This window comes from Salvelinus fontinalis, chromosome 4 (genome assembly GCF_029448725.1).
Source record: "Salvelinus fontinalis isolate EN_2023a chromosome 4, ASM2944872v1, whole genome shotgun sequence".
In the NCBI taxonomy this organism is placed as follows: Eukaryota; Metazoa; Chordata; class Actinopteri; order Salmoniformes; family Salmonidae; genus Salvelinus; species Salvelinus fontinalis.
The window spans coordinates 52,554,796-52,565,726 of NC_074668.1; the positions used below are offsets into that span (position 1 = coordinate 52,554,796).

Consider the following 10,931-nt stretch of genomic DNA (forward strand, 5'->3'; position numbering starts at 1 on the left):
TCTGTCTGCTTTCGGTGCAATTTCTGACTGTAGCTGCAATGTAAACTATGATTTATACCTGAAATATGCACATTTTTCTAACAAAACATATGCTATACAACAAATATGTTATCAGACTGTCATCTGATGAAGTTGTTTCTTGGTTAGTGGCTATTTATATCTTTATTTGGTCGAATTTGTGATAGCTACTGATGTAGTAAAAAACTGATGGAGTAAAAATAGTGGTGTCTTTTGCTAACGTGGTTAGCTAATAGATTTACATAGTGTCTTCCCTGTAAAAAAAAAAAAAAAATCAGACATGTTCGCTTGATTCACAAGATGTGTACCTTTCATCTGGTGTCTTGGACTTGTTAATGTGTGAAAGTTAAATATTTAAAAAATACATATTTTGAATTTCGCGCCCTGCACTTGAAGTGGCTGTTGTCATAAGTGTACCGACGTCGGGCTTGCACGCCAAACAGGTTAAGATATATATTTTATATTTGAGATTCTTCAAAGTAGCCACCCTTTGCCTTGATGACAGCTTTGCACACTCTTGGAGTTATCTCAACCAGCTTCACCTGGAATGCTTTTTGAGTTACCACATATGCTGAGCACTTGTTGGAACCTTTCTCATCAACTGATCCCAAACCATCTCAATTGGATTGAGGTCGGGTGATTGTGGAGTCCAGGTCATCTGATGCAGCACTCCATCCCTCTCCTTCTTGGTCAAATAGCCCTTACACAGCCTGGAGATGTGTTGGGTCATTGTACTGTTGAAAAACAAATGACATTCGCTAAGCTCAAAATAGTAATAATAAAGTAAAACCCTTGAATGAGTAGGTGTGCCCAGACTTTTGACTTGTACTGTATGTAGTAGTAGCCCAAGGGCACACACTTAATGTGTTGTGAATTCTGTTGTGAAATCTATTGTGTATTATTTATTGATGTTTAAAAAATATATATAACTGCCTTAAGTTCGAAAGTAATGTTTTCATTTTATTAGCTTAGCAAAATAGTTATGAAAATCAGTCTTGTTTCAGTCTTGGATGAAAATAATGTAATTTAGGCTGAAATCTCGAATCATTAGGTCATCACACCGTTGATATAGCAAGAGACACTAATAGTTTATCGAATCCCATTGTGATGCAGGGGGGCGACACTTTTCGGCTAGGGGACATTATTTGGCATGACAGGCCCACTCCCCCTGCCGGTCATGACAGTGACTCCTAAGGAACCTCCCCAGCTCCTGGTTAGTCTTCTTTACCTGCCCGTTGGACTGAGGCCGGTACCCAGATGTGAGGCTGACGGTGACCACCAGCTTCTTCATGAAGGCTCTCCATACCCGCAACGTGAATTGGGGACCACAGTCAGAGACGATGTCCTCCAGAAGGCCAGAGTGTCAGAAGACCTGCTGGGAACAGTGCCTCAGTGACCTGGAGAGCGTTAGGGAGCTCAGAGGGTGGGATAAAATGGCAGGATTTGGAGAATCTGTCCACAACAACCATAATAGTGGTGAAACCAGACGGGGGAAGATCAGTAACAAAATCTATGGACAGATGGGACCAAGGCCTCCGAGGCACAGGAAGGGGAAGGAGTTTCCCTGCTGGAGCGTGCCGGGGAGATTTGGGCACATACAGAGCAGGAATTTATGTAGCGGAGGACATCCTGTGCCAAGGTGGGCCACCAGTACTTAACGGAGATGGATTGAGTGGTGCGGGTGATGCCAAGGTATGTGTGCGCCTAAGTCAACAGCAGATCTCTTACCTCTAGGATCTGGGTGTTTCAGCAACATGGCGGAGGTGAAACGCCCCTTCAGTAGGCGGAAGGCCCCATCCGCTGCAGGACTCCAACCCAATTTACGGGGGCCACCTTTGAGGAGAGAGGTGAGAGGAGAGGCGATGGAGCTGAAGTTTTTTAATGAAGCGGCAGTAAAAGTTTGAAAACCCCAAAATCATTGTCGTCCACTGGATGGGACTGGCCATGACCTGACTGCCTTGACCTTTCCTCCATAACCACTCCCTGCAGGCTGATTTGATATCCCAAGAAGGAGACAGCAGCCTGATGGAACTGTCACTTCTACGCTTTGACGTACAGATGGCTATCCAGGAGGCGTCCCAGGACTACCTGGACGTGGGCGATGTGATCCTCTAAGGTGGCCGAGTAGATCAGGATGTTGTCAATATACACAACACCTGACGTCCGAGCATGTCCCAGGACACCTCGTTCACGCATGCCTAGAACACCGACGGAGCATTGCCTAAAGCATAAGGCATCAACAAGTACTCGTAGTGCCCAGTCATCATGCTGAAGGCCGTTGTCTATTAATCCTCCTCCCTGATGATGATCAAATTGTAGGCACTCCGCAGGTCCAGTTTAGGAACTGTTCAAAGGCAGCCGGCACCAACAGGAGGGGGTAGCGGTACTTGGTGGTGATGGAATTGAGACCCCTGTAGTCTATGCACGGATGTAGACCCCCCTCCTTCTTGGCCACGAAGAAGAAACCTGCCGACACAGGGGAGGTGGACGGGCGAATGAAACCCTGCTGGAGAGCCTTCCGGATGTACTCCTCCATAGGTTTCAGCCGCCACAGGGGTTAGACGCAACTGCACGGAGGCACACAGTCTGTTAGCAGGTTGATGACATAGTCCCAGTGGCGATCAGGAGGGAGACAGGTGGCACGGGTCTTGGAGAAAACCTCCTGGAGATCCTGGTAAACCTCCGGGATGTTGGTCTGGAGGGCAACTACAGGACTCTCAACTGACGTGGAACCACAGGGTAAGGGAAAGCAGGTCTTCTGACATCCGGGTGCTCAGGCAGTAATCTCTATCCTCAACCAAGAGATTGTGTGGTCGTGGTGTTGGAGCCACAGGAGGCCGAGGATTACTTTGTGTGCGGGTGCCTCGATGATGAGGAAGGGAAGGCTTTATTGGTGCAGGGGTTCCACGGTAATGGTGAGTGGTGCTGTGATGTGTGTGATTGTCCCAGATCCCAGTGATCGATTATCCACCGCTTGAACCGGAAACGGAGAAGAGAGCGGATATGAGGTTATGTTCAGAGAGGAAGAAAGGGTCTGGTCAGTGAAATTCCCTGTGACACCGGAGTCCACTAGAGCTGTAGGAACAACACATGAGGGACAGCCAGCTAGTGTAATCGGTACTAAAAAGGCTTTGGCGGAATGTGTTGTAGATGGAATTCTCACGCATACCCCAGGACACGGATGATCATGGGGCCATCCCTCTGCTCTAGTGGGTCCCAGGTTGGGACCTAGTGGACACCGTTGAAGTCCCTCCTGACCACAAAGGGACAGAGCCCCAGCTGTCTCCGACGGCGTCGCTCAGTCGCTGGGAGGTGTGTGGCACCTACCTCATGAGTTCAGGTTCTGAATCAGAACGGTCAACGAAGGAGGGAGAGAGGCGATGGGGGTATTGACGCTCCCAAAGAAGGTTATCCAGACAGATGGCTATCACCATGAGTACGTCCAAGGAGAGGGTATCTTTCTCAGCATGTCAACTCCATCTGGACCTCGTCGCTGGAGGAGGAAGCCACGGCGTTTAGATGGAGTCCTGTCATATTTGTCCAGGAGGGACAAGCGGGCATCGCTCACCTGGGCATACTGCTGAATGGGCTTAGGTGCTGGCTCGCTGGGTCGACTCATGGTAGAGGATCCTTTGCTCGTTGGGGTGTGACGCACCTTGAGAAAGATCTAGACGTTGAAAAACCGGAGGACCTCATCTGTCGCTGTCCCCAGCTGGCCGTGTTGTTGGCGAAGTAGGTCTTCCTGTTCGTCGACCATCTGGGAGTTACCCGGTTGGCTGCTGCTTCCATTTTTTGAGGCAGTATTCTTTGACAAAGACAAAGACGCAAGCGTCCCACATGGCCAACGTCCAGTGAAAATGCAGAGCGCCAAATTCAAATAAATTACTATAAAAATTTAACTTTCATGAAATCACACATGCAATACACCAAATTTAAGCTACACTTGTTCTGAATTCATCCAACTTGTCAGATTTCAAAAAGGCTTTACGAGGAAAGCACACCAAACGATTATGTTAGGTCAGTACATAGTCACAGAAAAACACAGCCATTTTTCCAGCCAAGGAGAGGAGTCACAAAAAGCATAAATAGAGATAAAATGAATCACTAACCTTTGATGAACTTCATCAGATGACACTCATAGGACTTCATGTTACACAGTACATGTATGTTTTGTTTGATAAAGTTCATATTTATGTCCAAAAATCTCAGTTTACATTGGCGTTCAATAATGTTTTGCTTCCAAAACATCCGGTGATTTTGCAGAGAGCCACATCAATTTACAGAAATACTCATTATAAATTATGTTTTTATCATAAATCTTCAATAATGTTCCAACCGGAGAATTCCTTTGTCTGTAGAATTGCAATGAAACGCAAGCAACCTCTCACGTGAACTCACATGACCAGCTCATGCCATTCTTGCAGACCTCTGACTCATTCAGCTCCCATTCCCCCCTCCTTCACAGTAGAAGCATCAAACAAGGTTCTAAAGACTGTTGACATCTAGTGGAAGCATTAGAAAGTGTAATATGACCCAATTTCCACTGTATCTTGGATAGGCAAAGAGTTGAAAAACTACAAACCTCAGATTTCCTACTTCCTGGTTGCATTTTTTCTCAGGTTCTTGCCTGCCATATGAGTTCTGTTATGCTCACAGACATCATTCAAACAGTTTAAGAAACGTCAGAGTGTTTTCCATCCAAATCTACCAATTATATGCATATTCTAGCTTTTAGGACTGAGTAGCAGGCAGCTTACTCTGGGCACTGTTTTATCCAAGCTACTCAATACTGCCCCCCTGTCCCAAAGAAGTTAAAACGGTGCTGTACAAGATTTTTATTTCAAATTGCGTCAAACATAATTTTATTGTTCATTGAATTGAATACTGTATAAAACTATATTGCACAGTTGCAACATGCTGAAAATTGTCTCGTTATGCCAAATGTTGCTGTTGTTCAAATGCACAGATGCTTTATATATCTTCTCAAAGAAATTACCGGTAGTTTCGAAATCTTGGCATAATTTTTCTGTCATGCTGCTTTGTTGACAACACCAACCACCTCGCGCCCCGGGTATTAAGCCAATCAGTGGCCGCCGCTGCCTTGGGACCACATCACCCCCTAGCCTCATAAAACTCCACTGGCTCCCAGTTCAATACAGAAGCATCTTTAAATTGCTCCTGATCACCTACAAAGCACTTAATGGACTGGCGCCCACATACCTTAATGACCTCCTCTCCATGTCAGAACCTCACAATCCATACACATATTCAAGTCCACACTAAAGACACACCTCTTCAAACAGACTTACCAGGATTTTCTGTTGTCTTAGTTTTTATCTTCAGTCTAGTTCACTTCCCTGGTTAGTCATTATGTTTACTTTTCTCCATGGTTAGTCTGTCCTTATGTTTAGTGTACTTTATATATGTACTTATTGAATGTGTAATTTTATATTTTTTTATCCTGCTGATTTTCTTATGTTATTGTATGTAAAGTGACATTGGGTGTAGTGAAAAGCACTTAAAATAAATTAAGGGGAGCCAGTTCAGAAAGGAAACCACATCAGCTGAGGTAATAATTAGAGGCTAGTATCAATCACACCTACCTTATTTTGCAGTCTATTTAAAATGACTGGGTCTGCTCACTCATCCTGCTGCTGCTTGCTGCTTCTGCTACTATGTGATGGCTTCATTTACTGTTTCCAGCATTACTGCTTTCTTTATCAATGTCCCTCCAAGACCTGTCCGATTAGGATGACCTGGTCTTGCAGTGGGATGATGGTGACAATGATCCTCCAGAGCTCTCCCATTTAAAATTCGCCATGGAGGAAGATATTACCATGTCCCGTCGGAACTTGAGATTGGTTAAACAACCTATGCCCTCTATTCAGGATTGCCCATTGGTTAGAATCCCGGAGGTCCTCTGCTCAAGATATATCCGCTTCCGTGGGTTTTTCCCATGAGGAGTTGTTAGAGTTTTTCCTAGAAGCTAATGAATCAGAGTTAGTTGATCCATCCGAACCACCAGGTATGGCTCCAGCTAAGAAACGTGGGGGTTCCAACGCTGGCAAGATGGCATAGACAGTAAAAAATTCTGAGCCTCAGCCCACGCCTGGCCCAGTCAGTCGTCCGACCCGTTTCTTTCAGCCATAGTAGACATCAAAACATATCTCGGTTGCATGAACGATAGGATTACAACATTGGAGAACAACACAGCTTCCGCCTCTGCTCAGTCTGCCAGTGCATCGGCTTCCAATGCCGCTGCTGTGCACGCACCAGTAACGGACATCATGCCTAGGGCTGTGGCAGTCATGAAAAGGTTATTGTCATGCAAAAGACTGCCGGTCTCATGTTAATTTACTGTTAATTAACAAACACATTTAACTTCTCCAGGCCTCCATCAATACAAGCCGATGATGCGCGCCTTTAGAACATCTACATTTAAAAAAGTATAATAAACCAATTGGAAACTATTCAGGCCCCTTGACTTTTTCCACATTTTGTTACGTTACAGCCTTATTCTAAAATGGATTCAATTAAATGTTGTTCTTCATCAATCTACACACAATACCCCATAATGACAAAAAAAAACAGGTTTATAGAAATTTGTGCACATTTATGAAAATGTAAAAACTGATATCACATTTGCATAAGTATTTAGACCCTTTACTCAGCACTTTGTCGAAGCACCTTTGGCAGTGATTACAACCTAGAGTCTTCTTGGGTATGATGCTACAAGCGTGGCACACCTGTATTTGGGGAGTTTCTCCCATTCTTATCTGCAGATCCTCTCAAGCTCTATCAGGTTGGATGTGGAGCATTGCTGCACAGCTATTTTCAGGTCTCTTTAGAGATGTTCTATAGGGTTCAAGTCCGGGCTCTAGCTGGGCCACTCAAGGACATTCAGAGACTTGTCCCGAAGCCACTCCTGTGTTGTCTTGGCTGTGTGCTTAGGGTCATTGTCCTGTTGGAATGTGATCCTCTAAGGTGAAACTTCCAACAGGTCAAGTGGTCTGCTTTCCAAATGCGCTGTACACCATCACAATAAATCCATTATTTATTTTTGTCAAATCTAAATAAACATGATATGAAGAAATGTATGTCAGGTGAACTGACTATGTGACCGACCGGCTCAATTCAGTCCTATTGTCACGTTCCTGACCTTATTTCCTTTGTTTAGTATTTGTTTAGTTGGTCAGGATGTGAGCTGGGTTTGGCATTCTATGTTTTGTGTTTCTATGTTGGGTATGTTGTTTGGCCTAATATGGTTCTCAATCAGAGGCAGGTGTTTGTCATTGTCTCTGATTGGGAACCATATTAAGGTAGCCTGTGTTCACTGTTTGTTTGTGGGTGATTGTTCCTGTTCGTGTGTTCGTCTGTTCTGTGTTCCCATGTTCAGGACTGTAGCGTCTTCGGTTCCTTCTGTCAGTTTGTTGTTTTTGTTCGTCGTTTAAATATCCTATTAAAATATGGATTATCATCACGCTGCATTTTGGTCCTCTTCTCTTTCAAACGAAGACAGTCGTTACACCTATGTAGCAAAATGTGAAATTGTGTTTTTTACATTGGATAAAAGTAGTATATTATTGAGGAACAATGCTTCTTTGAAAGTTGGCCTTTGAATGTTTTGGTACACCTACTGGAGAGCTCTTCTTTGTCTACATCCATTCAGCATCGTTCACACCCTCTTAAGCCTTAGCCCCACCCATACCTTTAAGGATTCACATGTGAGGCCATGTGCTGAACAGAGTAAGGTAGTATAGTAAACAACAAGATTTCATGACTAAAAGTGGTGAAAGTAGTAGCAAAAATGTACTTAATCTAGTCCTTGGCCTAAATCTTAAACTGATTTTGGTGCAAGTCCATGTTGTTCTTGACATTACCATCTCTGGTAACACACACTATATTTACATTTCACTAATTTAGCAGACACGCTTACCCAGAGCAACTTACAGTAGTGAGTGTATACATTTTCTCATACTGGTCCTCCATGGGATTCAAACCCAACACCCTAGCGTTGCAAGTGGCATACCCTACCAACTGAGGAACGCAGGACTATAAAATAAAATCAAAGTCTATTTGCCAATTGCACAGGATACAGAAGGTGTAAACGGTACAGTGATGGTTACTTGCATATTTGCATAGCAGCAATATCAAAATAGAAAGTGTCCAGACAAATATTGTATAATTATTAGATGATTCTTACCCAGACACACTTGTCTAAATTGATGGGTTGTGAAAGAAATGCTATAACCACCCCCCAGCCACATCTAGCTAAGTGGATGGGTTTTCTAGACATGTTCACATGTTCATGAATACAATAGATGACCGTAAACATACCCAGACACACCTGGCTAACTTGATGTGTCGTCTAATCATCTGGCAAAGTGGAGTCTTTTGTTTAGACATGTAGCTAGCTAACTAAACATTGAACCTAATGGTGCTTTTAAGACAACTGGGAACTTGGAAAAATACGAGGTCAAATCATGATGTCAGTAATCTTCAGGTCGGAGAGTCGGTGGTCTCGAAAGAGGCCTGCGTTGCTGAGTTGGAATTCCGAGTTGGATGACCGTTCAAAACGATTTATCCCAGTTGGATATAATTTTTTTCAGAGTTGTCAGTTATTTTGAACGCACTGAAGATGGAATTTGGAGATTTCCGAGTTCCCAGTTCTGACTTCCCAGTTGTTTTGAATGTGGAAATAATCCCGACCCATATACTACTAGCAATACAGACCGATTCTCATAGCGAGCCAACATGCATGAATCTGCAGGTAGCTAAATTTAATATTAAGCTATAACTAGCAATGCAAATGGATTTCTGAGATACAAATAATCTTACTACATTGATCATACATGTAACGTTAGCTAGTGAGCCAGCCAGCTCACATTAGCTAACAAGCTAATAGCATGCTTTATGAAAACAACTTTCTGACAAAATTAGAAACGTATAATATCTGAAAATATAGCTAGCTAGACTCTCTTACCAATATGCATGGATGAACACTTCTCCCTCTCTGTCACGGCTGCCACGGTTGCCCTTAATTTGAAGATATAATCCGGAGACAGGTATTTTATACAACAGCTTCTGTGTGCTCTCTTTCTGACTCCCTCCGCATATTAGCAATCAACTGGCAGAATTATTTCCAGCTCCTCAGCTATCATACTCTGCTTCCACCAGGCATTCCACTGATTTTAAAACTTAGTCAACTTCTTTGGTGACAACAACACTGTTGATCACCGTTTCAGAAGACTCTACAATGTCTGGTTCAATGGAAATGTTTTTACCTAAATCACAATTTCCTCATCTGATTCATTGTCAGAGTCAGCATGACACGATCGTCCTCCAGAAAGTGGAGAGCATTAGCAACACTTTTCCAGTTCTTCATGATATCTTTCAAAAAAGCTGTTGTAGAAAGGATTACCTACACATAGTGAGCAGCTCATGTTATAGACAGTAGCATGCTACATGGTAGACCAATCTGAACCCATCTCATTGCATGTCCAGCCCATGCATTATCTCAGCTAATCATGACTAGCGGGAAGGTTCCTGTCAGCACACGGGTAACAATGACATACAAACATTAATGCAGCAGCGGGGAACAGAGCTGGGGAACTGATAAATATAGGGGAGGTAATAAACAGGTGATTGAGTCAAGGTGAGTCCAATAATCGCTGATGCGCGTGATGGGGGAAGGCAGGTGTGCGTACTGATGGTGGCAGGAATGCGTAATGCTTGGGGGGGGGAGTGGGAGTAGGCTTGTTTATTTAGCTGACAAGATATGCTAATAAGTCCTGTGCCATTATTGTATTTTATATGACTTTATAGTAAGAAGAATATAATTTAACTTAGCTGAATAAAATAGAAAGGATATTTTTCGATTATGGAGTGAATGAGCATATTAGGTGTCTATGTTGAGCGTAAAAGTAATCATTTGAAACAGGTCCTATATGCTAGATTTAGAGTTATTTGGTAACTTTAGTTGCGAATGATACAAATCTTAGAATGTCTTAGAAATTGGCATACACTACTTTACCAAAGTATGTCGACACCTGCTTGTCGAACATGTCATTCCAAAAAAAGTGTCAAGGAAAGCCAGATTGGATTTGGTTTCACATCAATCACAAGCCAAATGTCATTTACAGAAAAAACTTGAATTGTTGCATCTCGTGAAATCGTCCATTTCCCAAATTAGCCATGGACGGAGATAAGGATTTAGACTTGTGATTTTACTTAATTCGCCGTACTGGTCAACGATTTTAACAGCAATTCTGATTTAACCATGAATTCATACATTGTGCCCCTGGCCTGAGAGGATGGAAGTTCAATATGCAGCTAGATGTAGTAGGCTAATTTTACATTTACATTTAAGTCATTTAGCAGACGCTCTTATCCAGAGCGACTTACAAGTACATACATTCATACTTTTTTTGTACTGGCCCCCCGTGGGAATCGAACCCACACCCCTGGCGTTGCAAGCGCCATGCTCTACCAACTGAGCCACACGGGGCCAGTACAATGTTAATGTTAACTAGCGGGCCTGGCGCATTGTTGCCCGCGAAATTAGCCAGGTAGCCTAGGACAAAACTAAAAGTGTGTACTGTATGAGTCATAAAAGAGAGTAGGATGGCATTGACATTTTCTGGGTCAACGTCAACACATTTTTTTGCTACTTGCACACACACACACACACACACACACACACACACACACACACACACACACACACACACACACACACACACACACACACACACACACACACACACACACACACACACACACACACACACACACACACACACACACACACACACACACAGAGAAATCAGTACCATGGACAGTCATGTCATATTTAGCTTATGTTGATTGGACTAAATCGTTTTTGGTATCTTAGTTGTCACTATATTAGACTA

General features: G+C 43.3%; 1 non-coding gene across 1 annotated transcript; it reads right to left on the reverse strand.

The window, feature by feature from the left end:
- Window positions 1-10,451: 10,451 nt before the first annotated feature.
- trnaa-ugc (transfer RNA alanine (anticodon UGC)) lies at window positions 10,452-10,527 on the reverse strand. The gene has a single exon. It is a non-coding gene; the product is annotated as a tRNA-Ala (tRNA).
- Between the last annotated feature and the right edge of the window lie 404 nt (window positions 10,528-10,931).